We start from the raw sequence: 16,672 nt of genomic DNA, 5'->3' as shown, positions 1-16,672 counted from the left end.
CTCTGATCAAAGTTGTAAGTTGCACATGTCCACTTACTCTGTCATTTTCACAGTCCAGTCCTCTATTGAAGGTAATTCCGTATTTTTCCATTTCTGTGCATACAAAAGCCTAGCTGCTGTAATCATATATAGAAATAAAATCCATGCCGATTTTTCAACTGTGTTTGTCCACTAGTCCCAACAAAGGGTATCAAAGGGTATCAAAATCTCATCTTCAAAGCATTTATAATACTGACATGGCAGTACATCTGGGCCTGGTGACTTCCCCATTTTCATCTTCTTAATTGCTTCCACCAGCTCTTGAATCATCTCATTTTTGTGGCGCGACAATGTCAGAAATCGCACCATGAAGACACCCTCATTCCATAAGTCTTGTGCGATGGTAAGAGATGTGGAAACGACCAAAGTTAAGTTTCTCACTTAGATCTTCATGAGATTTCTTTCAGCCAGAATGCTGATCTGCTAGCTGGGTTAGCAGTTTTTATATGTTATCTTATGCAAACATCTAATTTCTTTTCATGTGAAAAAATAAACTATGATTGTTTGAAGATGTAATTAATTATTCATATTTTCAATCATGTGACATTCTAATTGGCCAAAAAGTGACACTATGTCCAGCTCCAAGATAAGATATATAAATCAGTAAAAATGACAGGAAAAGTTAAGTGAGCAGATCATCATTGGTCCATTCAATGATTAGAGAACATTTATCTGATAAATGTCCACTATTTTTTAACTAGCTGTCAAAGATGAAAGAGCACCTGTGTGGTTATACAACAAGTTAGGCAAAAAGCTACAGTAAAGTTCAAACAGAGTTCATACAAAGTTAACTCAAATACTTGCGTGTCACTAAGTATAATGTGCTCTAATCCATATTTCTGTGACACTGATGTGCTTCTCATTAACCAACCCTGTTAATCTTTAAATTTCAGTTCACGTAGTATCCATTTTTCCATTACTTTCTTAATTCTATATTAATTTAAAAAGTGCATGTGTACAATATAGTATTTATTTGAAAAATGTAAAGAAAAATATATTTTCTTCTGGAAATATTATGGTATTTTAAAGAATATAATTTTTTTGTTGCAACCTGTGTTTTATGGCCTTACTCCTTCATCAAAAGTATGTTGCAATTGTGTTTTAGCATTTGTACAATCCTCCCATAAGACAAAACATGATGTATTGTCTGTGTGTGATTAATAGCTTTGTGGTGATGGATGGGTGTTTGGTCAGGTGGAGATGTCTCTGTGAATTCCACAAGCACAATTATCCCCATTGTATTTCCTATCACTTAGATTTTAGAGAAATATGGTTCCATTTAACTATGATAATCAATAGTAACATCTATGCTGTTGTTGGCTTTTAGAAAACAGCTGTTAATTGAATGTTTGTCGCCTTTCCACATAGAGAACTGTGCTTAACACAAAACAATAAAAGTTAGCCAGGTGTATATTTAAATATAGAAGGTGGGGTGTATACAGACTCCCAAACTGATAATTGAAAATAAAACAAACGGCCACAGAGTAGTGGAGTATTTATGGTAATACGGATTGTGGAAAAATAGCTTTGCTGTTTCTTGCTACTCGTAAGAAAGCCCAACCTGGCTAAGTATGGGCATCCATACTGTCTGTTTTGAGAATTGCACATAATAATAAGGACGTAGATGGGGAAGGAGGGGAGGGATGTGTCACTCATTGGTTGTGTCACAAATAGAGATGGGCACGAACAGCAATATGAACAAAAAAAAGCTGTTCGTGAGGCCACATTCTAAATGAACAGGTGGTCGTTGCAAGCCTTGTTCCTTGCTGTTCGTCAAGCCAGACAGTCTGGCACCTGCAATCAGTTCCTTTGGCAACTTAGGCAGGGATTGTCTGAACTCTGTCTGAACTCCTGCTGTTGCCCTGGAAACCCCAATCTAAGCCCAATTTGGCTTGATAGGCAAGTCTTCCTTTCAAGTGTGGAGCTCCAAATTTTTTACAAGGAAACAAATACCAGGGGGGAGGGGGGCTCCCAGCTCTGGCTTTGGAGAGGGAGAGACAGCTGCTGTTGGCATTTTGATAGAAAGGGTGCATTGGAGCTTGAATTTTCTTTGTGTGTGGTGGGATAGGGATCTACTCCTTTAAGTTCCAGGGCTGCTGGGCCAAGCTATTATTTATTATTGGTACCTTTCCTGGTGCCTGCTCAGGTCAGGTTTCTGGGAGTGGTGCAGAAGGAACCTTGACTTGGATGATGGCTGGAGGAGAGCCTGCTGGCCCCCACAAACAGTCAACGAACATGTTTGTGAACAAGGCCATGTTCATGGTTGTTCATGAGCCCCTGTTTATGGATGGCAACAATAACAAACGTCATGTTCGTTTTTTCTGTTCCTGCCCATCTCTAGTCACAAACCATTCCTGATGGATTCCATTTCACTTCCATAACCACACTCTTGTCATAAGCCCTCCAGGCATATGGTACATGAAAGATGTATTTAGTTTTCTCAAGTATAAAATTCTGTATTTTTAAATGCAGGAAAAAATTACATTATGCTCATAAAAGAAAAACAGCCTTAACTGAAGACATGGGCATTGCAGAGAACCACGAGAAAAAACCATGCATTTATGGCACAAACCTCTCCAGATTATTCTGTTAAACTTGCTAATGCTAATTTGTTATCTCTCTTTTTCACTTTTGTGCAGTTCTGTATTTACAGGTTCCTTCAGCGCATTGGGAAAAATTATGACTTTATTTTTTATTCTTAGAATTATGTTCCAGTTACAATATAGAACAGTCCTATTTTTCAGTCAAGTCCTACGGAAACCACGGAACCATTCCTTCATTGTAATTTATCTGTCAGCTTGTCTGTCTTGGCTACATCAAAGTCTTGAATTAGTCATTATAAAATAATCTGCGTCAAAGCTGTTTCCAATGTTTCACTGCTACAGTATTTTGTGGCAATCGCAATATTTAGTAACAGAGTTTTAATTGCCCCTTGAATGTCATCCTCACCATAATTCAGTGCACAGTAATCTTAAGCAGCAATAAAAGAAATACCTAAGTATGATTGTTCTTCTAAGAGGGAAGGGTTTTTCTAGGCAATGTCTTAATCTTATATAGGGCTGCCAGGTCCCCTGGTGGGGATGGGGGACCCCCTGCTCTCAGTTTCTGCCCCCCTCCATTTACCTAGCCAGTGTGGAGAAAAGGTGAGGGAACAGGTCTCCTGGGTATGCTCTTGGCATGGTGCAACAATGACATTTTCAAGAGTGATGTCATCATGCAGGTCCCCAGGAGCACTCCAGACCTTTGCACCGGGCCAATATAGGCCCCAAACAGGGCCGGTTCTTAAAGAATCTTAAAATTGGCCCCATTTGGCATCCAAATGTGCCTGATGCAAAGTGTGCGAGTGCTCCTGGAGCCTGTGAGATAATGTCATTCCTGGAAATAAGGTGAGTGCTGGGTTCCTCCCTCTGCTGGGAGGGTAATGTGGACTGGACTCAGCATACCTTCGGGACCGCCTCTACCCATATGTTCGCCAGAGGTTGCTTCGATCAGTTAATAAGCAGTTGCTGATGGTCCCTGGCCCTAGGGAGGTCCGTCTGGCCTCTACCAGAGCCAGGGCCTTTTCGGTCCTGGCTCCGACCTGGTGGAACTCTCTGTCTGAGGAAACTAGGGCCCGGCGGGATTTGTTATCTTTCCTCTGGGCCTGCACGATGGAGATGTTCTGCCAGGCATTTGGTGGGGGCTAGGCTGTCCTCTCGCCAGCCATACCACTGAAGACCTTCGACCACCCATGCAGGAGCTCATAAGTGTGGTGCAGGGCATGATGTAAGAGCCAAGTCCTGTGCCTAAAATGCTGTATCTTAATATTTATATTCGCCAATTAAGAAATGTTATTGTATATGGAATAGTATTTTTAATGTTTATCTATAATGTTTTTATTGTTTTTATACTGTGTGTTACAAATTATATGCTGTTACACTGCCCTGAGCCCATCTGACAGGGAGGGTGGTCTAAAAATGCAATAAACAAACAAACAAACAAGCAAGCAAACAAATAAATAAATAAAGGGACCTGGAAATCCTAAAGTTATACATAGAGGATAAATTACTTGAAAAAGTGCCTGGAGATCTCCTGAATTACAACTGATCTCCAAACAACAGAGATCAGGTTCCCTAGATAAAATGGCTGCATCAGAGGGTAGACTATTGAGGTCCATCTGGCAATGGTTAGATCCTCAGCGCTGAGGATCATAGGGACAATCCTACATTTTTTATACACAAAAAGGGGCTGACTGATAAATCCAGTATTGAAACTATGTAGGCTCAAGGTAGTCCCGCATCTCGTATACAGAGCGGAAGTATGGGGCCAGAAGGAAGATCTATTACATAGCATTGAAGTAATCCAAAATCAATTTTTAAGCTGGATTTTGGTTCTTCCCAAATCAATTCCCACTTCCCTGATGAGAGCTGAAGTAGGCCTTCTATCAATAAGGGTGCGGGTACATCTGGCAATTTTAAGGTATCTGAAAAGGTTTAAATCATCCAGTTTTTATTCTCTAAGCCATCAATCTGTAAATTACCTTTTAGCCAAAGATCTTACCCGCTCTGGCTTTCTTTGCTCCATTTGCAACCTGTTAGGTGACCTCCCCTGATGACCTGTTAGGGGCTTCTGCTGACAACTCACAGCTTAGGGACTGGATCTACAATTTGGATGCAGTGATCGACCGAGTAGCAATATCCAAACCTATGGCAGCCCCCTGGTATAAATTAATAAAGTTTGACCACTCAAGATCCATGTACCTCGTCAGCATTTCTAACTACCATATTAGAACCTCTTTCACTGCCCTGCACTTTCAGTCCATGCAAACAGCCTTCTTGGCCAACTGTTACTCTTGGATGCCGGAGGAAAATCATGTTTGTATCTGTGGACTATCTGCAGCGGAGAACCTTCCTCATTATCTATTATATTGCCCGCTATATAATGCACCCAGAATTAAATTTCTGGCTGGAATTTTGCCTATCACAGCCACATACTCAGAAACTGAGAAAATCATGTTCCTGTCAGCAGATAGTGACAGTCATGTATCCTATAGAGTTTCACAATTTGCATGAGTAGCCAGGAAGATTAGATCCAAGACTTCTTCGAATGGGGTATTTGTATAACCAGTTGATTCCTTGTACAGTTTTTTAATTTTTTCTATCTATGATGATGGATGTAAATGCTTTTAGATGAAGCATGTTTTTTATTTTGTTTTTAATCTTGTGATAGCCTATGGCTAATGACAATAAATCTATATGGCTATGGCTATGGCTGTGGGTAGACTATTGAATTATACTGTACTGTCCTTCCTTTCCTCAGACCTCAACCTCTCCAGGCTCTATCCCCAAATCACTAGGAGTTTCCCAACCTGGAGTTGGCAGCCCTACAGTGTTTCACAATATATGTGCCAAAAAAGGCCTTGCCTGCCCTGCCTACAAGCTAGTCTTAAAATGTCCCCCAAAGTGGGATCTGCTTGAGCCTTGGTGGAGGGAGGGAGGACAGGTAGGAGGAGGTCCCCTGAAATTTGGGGGCATTTTGCATGAAAAATGCCACCTTAGCCAGACAAGCCTCTCTTATTTCTCCCATAGGGAATAGTGGAGTGGAGGTGGATAGGGGAACCTTCTTTGGGAGGCCATAAAATGGCCCTCCAAAGTGGAATCTGCCTGAAACTTGGTGGAGGGTGGGAGGACAGGTGGGAGCAGGTCCCCTGAAACTTGAGTGCATTTTGCTTGCAAAATGCCACCCCAAGCCACCTAGAAAGAGCACCTGTTTTTCCCCATAGAGAACCATGGAGCGTGTAGGAGGATGGGGGCACCTTGTTTGGGGGGGGCATAACATGGCCCCCCAAAGTCCAATCTTTCTGAAACTTGGGGGGGGGGGGTAGTTAGAGGAGAGTTAGGAGAAGGTCACCAAATTTGGTGTGATTCGGACAGAAAATGCCCCCCTAGACTCCCAGAAACCCAGGAGAAGGTTTTCTCATTGAAAACAATGGCCGAATTGTTTCGTCAGTCTCTGTTTCAGTATTACTGAAATTTTTCGGTATTCAGAAAAAGTTTCGCTAATACTGGAAAAAACTGAAACGGCCCTGGTTCAGTAACTTTAACCTAATCAGAATACTGAATTGCACATCCCTATTACTATGTAGTAGACTTACCAGCTCCCCAGTGGGAGAGGGGGATCACCTGCTTCCAGCCTTCACCCACTGCCACCACTCACCTGGCCAGCAGGGGGGAAAGTGCAAGGAATGGGCCCAGGAGCTTGAGAGCACTCCGGAGCTCTTCCTTGTTGGCCGGGAATGACATCATTGTTGACATAATGAACCAAGAAGCATGTGTGCATCTTGCTGTTTAGGTCTGTCTGTCATAACTGATGTAAAAGATCTATTTGACAGGTCCTTGGATGATGCAAGAGTGAAGAAACAGCCTTTGACACCTCACCTGATGTGCTGGGATTGGACACTGGGGGGTGCTATGGATGTATATAAGCCAGCTGTGTCTGGTGTAAGGGTGGAGCTTGTTCCATTAAGTGCTTGGCGAAGCACTTTGACACTGAGAACAAAGTCCTGTATAAAGGTCACTGTAAAATAAATGTACATACACTTTTACTACTATAAGTGTGTGAAAGCCTTATTTACAGCTCAGCTACAGTTCAAACCACGCTGCACCAACAATCATTCCCGGTGCAGCCCTTCCCTTCCTTGTTGTGCCATGAATGACATCATTCCCGGCATGACAAGGAAGTGCTCCAAAGAGCGCATGCTTTGTGCATGAGGTAAATCAAGCTCCAGGGGACCTGGCAACCCTGTTAGGTAGCTGGCAAATGCATATACTGATTTGCAGTGTTATGGAATGCAAGCTTAAATTCATATTCCAAACTAATGGTGGGTCTTAAAATAATTATTAAAGTTTTAGTTCCTAAGCTTTGCAGTTCAAATTTCATATTGAACGACATAAAATATTTTTCCAGTGTTTTCCCATGTCTGAAGGTCTGTAGATTATTCTATTCAATGTATTAGCAGTCACAAATGAATTTCAATAGATCACCTCCTCCCATCCCCATTATTTCCAGTTTCTGTGATCTTTTAAAAGAAATTAAATGAAATTTGACAAGACAGTGTGATTTATGTATCTTAACCTTTATTCTTCCCTTTTTTATTGTATTTGAAATTCTAAGGGACAGTGTCTGTTCCAAAGACATTTTTACTGATCCTTTGGATGGTGTGTCTTGTCAGTTTAGGTCACACATGATGTATTGCATTAATTGTCTGTGTGCTGTTGAAGGAATAGCTGTCTTTAATATTGTCAGGAACTAGCCTGAAAGGTGATTGTAATAATTTCGGTGTTTTCTCTGCTGTTATTTGAAAGAATTGAATGTAGTAAAGACTAATAGAGAAGTCTGTTTGAAGTCAAATGAATAATGGAGAAAAAACAATATAAAATGTGATAAAAATCTTACCTGCTATGTTGAGCCCATACAGCTGGAAAGAGAATACCACATATTTCAATTATACGGTATCCAAAATGGAGGATATGAACTCTACCTTTGGGTGGGCTCAAAGAGCTGAACTCTGCCACATATCTATATGATATTGTGATTCCACAGTTGCACTATTTGTTTTCCAGGGCAGTTCTACCAAGTGGTCCAAATATTGGACTAGGGCCAAGGATGCCTAGATTTGTACCCTCACTCTGTCATAGAATCCCCTGGATGACTTGGGCCAATCACATAACCTTCTTTACAATGTGGCTGTAGTGAGGATAATGATAGAAGAGGAGAGAAAAATACTGAAAACTGCATTATATCCACATTTTGGGGAGAAACGCCAAAGGGTTGCCAGTGCAACCAGCAGGAAACTCATGGTTTGTGGCAGGGGAAGGGGTGTCACTGGTGGTATAATGAAGTTATTTTCTTTTAAGCAGCAGTGGGAAGGGCCAGCTGTGGGCAGGAGATCTCCTGTCTCTAGTGGCAAGTTGCAACTGGGCAACCCTAGCTAGAATGCAGCCCCATAGCAAGAACAGTTTCACTTTCCATTTCAGTTTGACTCCTGCTAGCAGCCAGATCATGTAATGGATTCCTATTTAATGCCTGAGTTTACAGCAAACTTAAGTGTTGGGCACAGGCTTTCTGTAGCTTCCTCTTCAGGAAGAGTTGCCGTTGCTGCTGGCCAGGTCTGAGTAGTGCGGCCCTGAAAGCTTGTTAGTACCTCACAGGTTTTTTGGTTCAGCTTCCTCTTGTGTTGTCTTCTCAGTCTGCCCCTGACATTATGCACAGTGACAGAGATGAGTTCTGGAGAGTTCAAACTAAAGGCAGCATTACATATTTTGGGATGTTTCTTCATATGAGAAGCTCCCTGAAGGGAAAGAGCTCAATCTTTCCCCCAATGTGTTAATTGTTTTCATGAAGGAAATATATTTTTTTAACCTTCAGTCCAAACAGCTAAAGATCTTATTCTGTTTGACTAGTAGAATGGAGGTTGACCTGAGGTGGAAGTTAGTGCAGATATTCTGTTCTGCTGAGATCAGGTCATAGGTTACAATGCGTGCTGCTCTGAGTGATTAAAAATGCATTCTGGACTTGAAGTAATACCAGAGATTTTCTCAGGCCAATAAAAATTACTTTCGCTGAGCTTTTTTCATGGCATTTATCTGAAGAGACAGATCTGTATGTTAGAGACTATAATTATCAAGTGCTTTGCTGGAGTGGGCAGCTTGGCTTGTGCAGCAGTCAGACCAATGAACGAACTCGTCCGGAAATGATTGCCTTTTGGCTTGGCTGTTTTCCTCATACATTTAGAGCTGGCCATGTTTCCTTTAATTTGCTCTTTTCTCTCTCATTGTTTCTTTTATTTTCTAGCAAAGTCATCCTGCTTCTTTGGTTTGTTCACATTTGTATTATGTTGTCACTATTCCCAGTAAAGATCCTTAATGAGATAATGAGAGCCAGTTTGGTGTAGTGGTTAAGAGTGTGGGACTAATCTGGAGAACCGGGTTTGATTCCCCACTCCTCCACTTGAAGCCAGCTGGGTGATCTTGGGTCAGTCACAGTTTCTAGGAGCTCTCTGAGCCCCACCTACCTCACAGGGTGTTTGTTGTGGTGGATAATAATAACATACTTTGTAAACCGCTCTGAGAGGACAGTAAGTTGTCCTGAAGGGTGGTATATAAATATAAATATAAACTGAAAGCAGTTTGCCTATTCTTATGTTAGGATGGTATAAAACCTTCCTGAACAGAGTTTCATGATTGCAGCTCTTGAAATGACTTTTGTTAGATGTCAATGAACTAGGTTTGGCAGGTCCCCCTGTACTCCTCCTGTACTCTCAGAGGGAGGTGGGAGCCCTGGCACCTACTTTTTTGGTGTCTCCATGCACAGGTGCTTTTTACGTGCGCCCCCGGGCATACACAATGATGTCACTTCCAGTAAGTGATGTCATCATGCAGGCCATGGCTGCCCTGGGAGCACTCCCACGCTCCACGAGGGGCCGGATTTGGATTACCCAAGAGATATTCTTCCTCCTGGGCTCGTTCCCCATGCATTTCCCCCCACCGGTCAGGTGTGGTAACGGGGAGTGGAGACTAGGAGTGAGAGATCCCCTGCCCCCACCAGGAGACTGGCAGCCTACCCACTGCCCATGCTCACAGTTGCCTGCACTGCCCACAGCCCTGATGGTGTTGGCCAATGCATGCAGGTAGGAATATGGGGTAGTAGAGCACTCAAAGTGAGTGGCTAGTAGAGATGGGCACGAATCAAATTACGTCCCAAAAAAATGCACGAACCAGGCTGGTTCATGGTTTGCGAACCAGTGGTTTGTGGAAGCTCGTTTCCACGAACTTTCACAAACTGCTCTACTGGTTCGTTTGGGTCATATTAAAGGGGGTGTTTAAATGGCCATTTCCCCAAGGAAATGGCCATATAAACTTTTCCTGCTGCTTGCAAGCGGTAGGTCCCTTTAAACTATCAGCTGGCAGGGGGGATCCTGATAAAGGGACCTGCCCCTTACAAGGCAGGAAAGGGCCCTTTAAACTGTCAAATGCACCTTTCCCTACCACTGCTAAGCAGCCAGAAAGAGGAATTTAAACCCCATGAACCACGAACTGGTTCATAAACTCGCCCCAGTTCGTGCCAGTTCATGGTTCCTGGTTTGTGAAAACTCATGAACCACAAACCTCATATGTATTGTCGAAGGCTTTCACGGCCGGAGAACGATGGTTGTTGGGGGTTTTCCGGGCTGTATTGCCGTGGTCTTGGCATTGTAGTTCCTGACGTTTCGCCAGCAGCTGTGGCTGGCATCTTCAGAGGTGTAGCACCAAAAGACAGAGATCTCTGTCTTTTGGTGCTACACCTCTGAAGATGCCAGCCACAGCTGCTGGCGAAACGTCAGGAACTACAATGCCAAGACCACGGCAATACAGCCCGGAAAACCCCCAACAACCATCACAAACCTCATAGTTTGGGGTTTTTTGTGGTTCGTGCCCATCTCTAGTGGCGAGCGGGAGGGTGTGTGGGGGGTGGGCGATGGGCGGTTGTGACAGCAGTGGGCCTTGCCCTCGGCCCCAGCAATTCCCCCACCTGAGGGTATGTTGACACCAGCTCTTTTTAATTTTTTCCTAACAGTAAAGGGGATACAGAAAAGAAAAACAGGAATACCCATTACACTAAGGGAAGATTGCTATACCCATTACGTAAATTATTTAGAGTACAATTACCATATTTCATTTAAATATCATATTCAAGTTTATAACAACCATTATCAGAGACATTTCCTCTCTCTTTTACTATGTCTCTCTATTAAATATTAAAAATATTATATTGTATTATAAAGTATTTAACAATATTTGCTGTTGCACTTTTCTTACCTCCAAACTAATTATATAAAACATATAATGATCTGTACATTTTATTACTAGCAATACTATACTATAATGTACCAAATCATGCTAACTATACTAAATTAGTCAAATTCAATAATATATGTTTCAGTTTAGGAAAATTTAAGTCTTAAAATAAACAATATTTCAATAACCTCTGTTAATCTGAGCTCCTATCCAAATTTACATTATTTATCCATATCTCTTATTTCTCATCTTTACCTACAATGGGCAAAGTAATTTTCCCATTTCTTTTCGAATTCTCTGATGGGTCTTCTATTTATATAATTTGTTAATTGTACCATTGCCACATATTCTGTCATCTTATCTTTCCAATTTTCTCTGGTTGGGCATTCTCCGTCTTTCCATTGACTTGCCATTACTGCTCTTGCTGCTGTTAGCATATACCTCAAAGATTAATGTAGTATTTTCTCAATATTATCCAATATAGAAGGACATTTAAACATTTAAACATTTATAGTTTCCATTTAGTAATAAGGTGGGCCCCAAATGCTAGCTTTGACAAGTATGCTGCTTAATAAAGGATATATTTCCTTAGTCAAACTGAATGGTATGCCCTTGTGCAAAGATTATGCCTATAGAAATTAGGGTTGCCAGGTCTCCTTACTCTCCTGGCTGGAGGAGGGGACTCGGCACTTACCTTCTTGTCATGCCTTATGTGTGTACCTTACATGCACGTGGGCTTCACAGTGGGTCCATTTGTGCCGCAGGTCCAATTCAGCCCATTTGGGGCCCAAATTGGCCTGCTGCAAAGCATGTGAGCTCTCTCAGGGTGGTGGTAGTGATGTTGTCGCACTGCCCCTGGGAGCATGCTTGGGAGGCCCACTCCACCTCATTGGACAGGTAAGTGATGGCAGGGGGCAAAAGGTGGGAGTGAGGGATCCCCTGTCCCCACTAGAGAAATGGGATCCCTAATGGACATGGTAGCTTCTCTTTTTGCCCTACCCAAATTCAGAATATCAGGAGAAACCTCTCTCTAATTTTTGGATGGTTGTGGGGAGTAGAATCTAAAGAGGTCACACTGCTTTGAATTTCTAACTGATGAATTTTATATTTTAAAAAGCGACCTATATTTAAATTATTATGGTAAATAATTAAAGAAAATAAGAGGTTTGGGTTTGTATTTTGCAAGGTTGTTTCCAAGTATTTTTACATTATTTTGGAAATGCTAAAATTAGAAAGGAATTAATAGAGCACATTAAGGAAGGCAAATCTTAATATGCATATAGTCTAAGGTCTGAGATTAATTGGCTGATTTTGGCCTTCTGTCTCAATGATTATCCCTGTACTACTGATAAGTAAATTTAGGACACTGTCTTTAGGAATAATAATTCTGAAGCTAGTACAAGTTCTCTCCTGATAGAGGACAAAAATAGTACCTGTATGAAAAACTTCAAGTTTTTAAAAATAATTTTTCAGAGTAGATTGACTGAGGGAATGTTTCCTTTTTGCACGTTTAAGTTCTGGAGTTGCCATTGGATTTGATTTAGTTCTAAATCTTTACTTTGAATCTGATTTGGAAGTAAACATGAAGCTTAACATGTCTGTGGATCTACTGAAATCAAATTTGGAAGACCTAATGGGACCTTAGCAATTTTGGAAGAATTTGATAACTTCCATAAGAATATGACAAAGAAGAAAGCATGAATTGTCGAAGGCTTTCACGGCCGGAGAAACCCACAACAACCATCAAGAAAGCATGAAGTCAGATCATCAGTATGGGGGATTTCAAACTTTATGGTAAACAGAGAATTTAGTTGCACGTATCAGCGTGTGACCATCCCTTTGTATTTAAAAACGGGCACAGCATCCTAAATACGTGCAAAAAGTATGCACAAAGGTGCCATCCTCATGATCAGGAATACTGCTTTTGAAATATTCCCAGTCATGGGGATAGTGTTTACCTGCAAACAGCTTGTATCTGAATATCCTCTGTGAAGACACATAGGATGGGGCAGTGTATTTGGTCCCACTATGCCTGTTGTCCTGTACACCAATATATCATGTCAAGTCTTGCCTCTTTCATGTGCAATGGCAGGAGAAGGTGGGGGTGGAAATGGAGATGGGAGGGATGAAGTTTCACTGGCGGTGCAGCATCATTTCTAGGATAAACCTGGTTACCATAGAGTGTCACACCGCACAATGACTGCACTGGAAGTGAAAGCACGATGACTCCCCCCCCCCTTCTTTTTTCTTACTGCCCTGTCAAGCTGTAGTAATGACAGAAGCAAAGGGTGTGAGACCTAGTAAGCCTATGTGCCTGCTCAGTGAATCCTGCATATGGCAGTCCTTGGTCAACCACCCATTTTTCTCATTGGATAAAGCAGCCCTGATTAACATCCTCAGAACTTGTGCAGGTAAACAATTTTGTGGCTGCTGTGATGCCATTTCATTTCTGTTTCGCAGCTTAGTGGTTGACAACATTTTGTTTTATAGTGGACCAGCAGTGAAGCGATGCCAACTTCAGCCAAGCCAGCAGTTCAGAGGACTAGGTTCTTGGCATGGTTAGATCACGCTGTAGTGAATAATAATCACATTCTTCAGGCATGAAAAACTTACATTTGTTTATCTGAGTGGAAAGCTGAAAAAGCACAACACATGACAGGTAAAGATGCCATTAGCTTAGAGAAGATTGTGTTCATTTTTTCCTTTAAGTAATAGAGTGTGTTGCTGTTGTCATAGCAACCACCAGTCTGTTCCGTTTGTCACTGTGTGTCAATTATGAATGCATATTTTGGCGAGTGAAAATAAAATCTTGAAATAGCATGAGTCATCATTTTTAAATTTACATAACTCAATTATTGCCTAATTAGGCCTTCATTTTTACTGCATATTGTAAAATAGAGAACACTATTTGAACAATAAAATAATATATTTTTTGTTGTTTTCTTGTGGCTTAATCCTATAAGCATGTCTGCTGAAGCCACATCAGAGTCACCATTCTGGAGGAAGGAATCAACTTGATTCCCCTGGGATCCCTCTGGGATCAAAATATACATCCCCTCAAACAAAACTTGGTACCTTTTTCTTTATAATACGTTTCATACCAAACATCTATTTTTCCACTTTGAATGGATAATATGTAAAAGTATTTATAAGAAATGTTACCCAACAGAGTTGGGTTTTCCCTTTTATATTAATCTGGATCGTGCTTTTATGGATTTTTCCATCCTTAAGATTTCTTTGGAAAGGCATTTGATAGCATTGTGTAATGTGCATATGTGATCTGACCACATCCATCTTTTGCTACTAAAGCCATTGAGACTTCTTGCTAGTCTTGAAGACAATTGATCTTGTTATCATCTAATTAATACTTCAAACATGCAAAAGTGCTTTATAGGTGCTTGTTCCCCTTCACGGTCATATAAAGTAGGTTAGTGATACGTCTGTTCTGCAGATGAAGAAACTAAAGCTGAGGAACAGTTGCTCAAAGTCATCAGTGCATTCACAACAGATCAGGACATCTAGTTCCCAATGTCCAGCACTCTGTCCATGGGGGAATCTCATTTTCTAGTATTTAAACCTCTTTGTAACATTACAATGAATCCACTGCAGAAAAAGCCAGCTCTTTGACATGCAAATTTTTCTCATTTAGCAATTCCAAATACTCATATTTTTCTTTATTGAGTAATCTGCTTGACATTGAAAGAATAAAAAATTAATTCACATGTTTTTACAGGATTTCACAAAAAGAAACCAGTGGTATTTAGCAGGCGGTTGAATTTGTATTTCAAATCAGTTACATTAAAAATATTAGAGAAATGTTGCTAAAATGTGCCACAGAGATTGTCATTTTAACTGAAAGACCATGAGATGATGTTCATCTTCATTCTTCTGTGAAGACACACATGGGACTGCGCGTGCGCAGGCCAGCTGACGGAGAATTTTACAACGCTTTCTAGAGCTCCAAAGGGGCTGTTGCTCACGAGCCTCACAGCAACTGTTCCCGCCTAAATGGTCACGTGATCTAACGGTGAGCAACGGCCCCTTCCCTCAGTTCTCTTCTTGCTGCCGCTTGAGGGGGAACTTCACTCTTGAGCTCTGTTTTGTTAGCATTTTCTCTGGTGATTTCTTCGGTTTTTTTACTTTGGACTGTTAATGATTAGGATTTCTTGGATTACTGATTTGGATTGCACATCTTTGGTGTGTATTGACCCGGCCTGTTTGACAACATGTTTTGGATCTACCCTCTGTCCCTTGAGCGCCTTGGTGTGTCTTCAAAGGAGCTTTTTAAGCACAGTGTAATATGAAGATGACCTATACTGATGCCCATGAGCTCTGCCTGTTCTGTCTGGGTGAGGGGCACAATGTGACGGCATGTAAGATCTGCCAGAACTTTACTCCCAAAGCCAGGCATGATAGAAGCCAACGTCAGAGAACTTTATTGTGGAACAAAGTGCTGGAAGGGGGAGAGGTGCTTGGGTCTCCTTCGCTTAAAGAGCATGCACTACAGTCGGTATCAAGGGCAGGTCCAGCTTTGGTGGCTGCTGGGCAACAATCCAGAGCTGGTTCTGTGGTTTCCTCCAGGTCGGTTCCGATATTGGATCCTATACGTAAGACGTCAAGTTCTGTGAGGTCGAATCCAACATCAGATCCATCAGGCAGACCACCGAGTTCCGCGAGATCAATTCCAGCATCGGATCTGACGGGAAAAATTCCAAAGCGCAGTTCAAAATCAAGGTCTGCATCGGAACCACCAGCTAAGAAGCCTAAGAAATCGAAACACTCTTCTTGGGAGGCTACAGGTTTGGACCATCACTCTCATTTGCCGATGCCAGCAGCCACCGAGGATGTGATACTGGTGACTCCTCATACCTCGTCACCGCATCAGAACTCTCTGAGCCATTTGATGTCGGGAGGGGAGATCTCAGATCCGAGGGAAAGGTCAGAACCGAGTTGGTGGGCTAGGACCGTGGATACTGAGGCCAAGCATTCACCCTACCGTGAACAGGATGCACTGATTGAGTCATCTTGTTGTCGGGTCCGCCAGCACTCTAGCTCTTCGGTATGGTCTCATTGGAGCTAGCATGCCTCAAGAGAGAGGACCACACTGGAACCGAGAAGATCTCTCTCGACCCAGCGTCAACATACCTGCTGTGTCTTGGCTCCATATCACTGTCAGTTGCAGGATGACTACGTTGATCCGAGGCCTTTGGGTTCGAGGGAGCATAGGTGGTTGGCCCCTCCATTTCCTGAAACATCGTCGGTATCAGAAGAGGGAGATATCGAGTTGGACCATTCTGACGTCGGTTCCAAGTCGTTTTCTGATCCTTCTCCTGACAAGAATGTGGGTCCAAGTGCTAGTTCACCATTTGAGGACCTCCGACTGTATGCAGAGCAGATGATTCGGATGGCAAATGCTTTGGACATTGACATGTCATCAGCTACTCCGAGGATGAAGGATAAGCTACTCTGTTGGATATATGATGATGCTCCAGCAGTAGTAGGATTTCCCATGTTGGAGGGATTGGAAGAAATTGTGCACAAGATGTGGAAGACCCCTGCTGCTACCTGCTACATCAAAGAGAGTGGAACAGATGTATAAAATTAAGCAGGATATGTGGCAGGCACTAATAAAGCACCCACCTCCATCCTCTCTAGCTGTGGAGGAGATTCAGCACCATAAGGCAGGTTCTCACTCTGTCCCATCTGACAAGGAGGGCAAGGAGTTGGATACCCTGGGCAGAAAGTACACAGTCTCAGCCTTAAATATGTGAATTGCCAACTATCAGACTATAATGGCTGGGTATCAGCTATATCTGTGG

The sequence above is a fragment of the Eublepharis macularius genome, chromosome 9, assembly GCF_028583425.1.
Source record: "Eublepharis macularius isolate TG4126 chromosome 9, MPM_Emac_v1.0, whole genome shotgun sequence".
Taxonomy (NCBI): Eukaryota; Metazoa; Chordata; class Lepidosauria; order Squamata; family Eublepharidae; genus Eublepharis; species Eublepharis macularius.
This window is presented reverse-complemented; position numbering follows the sequence as displayed.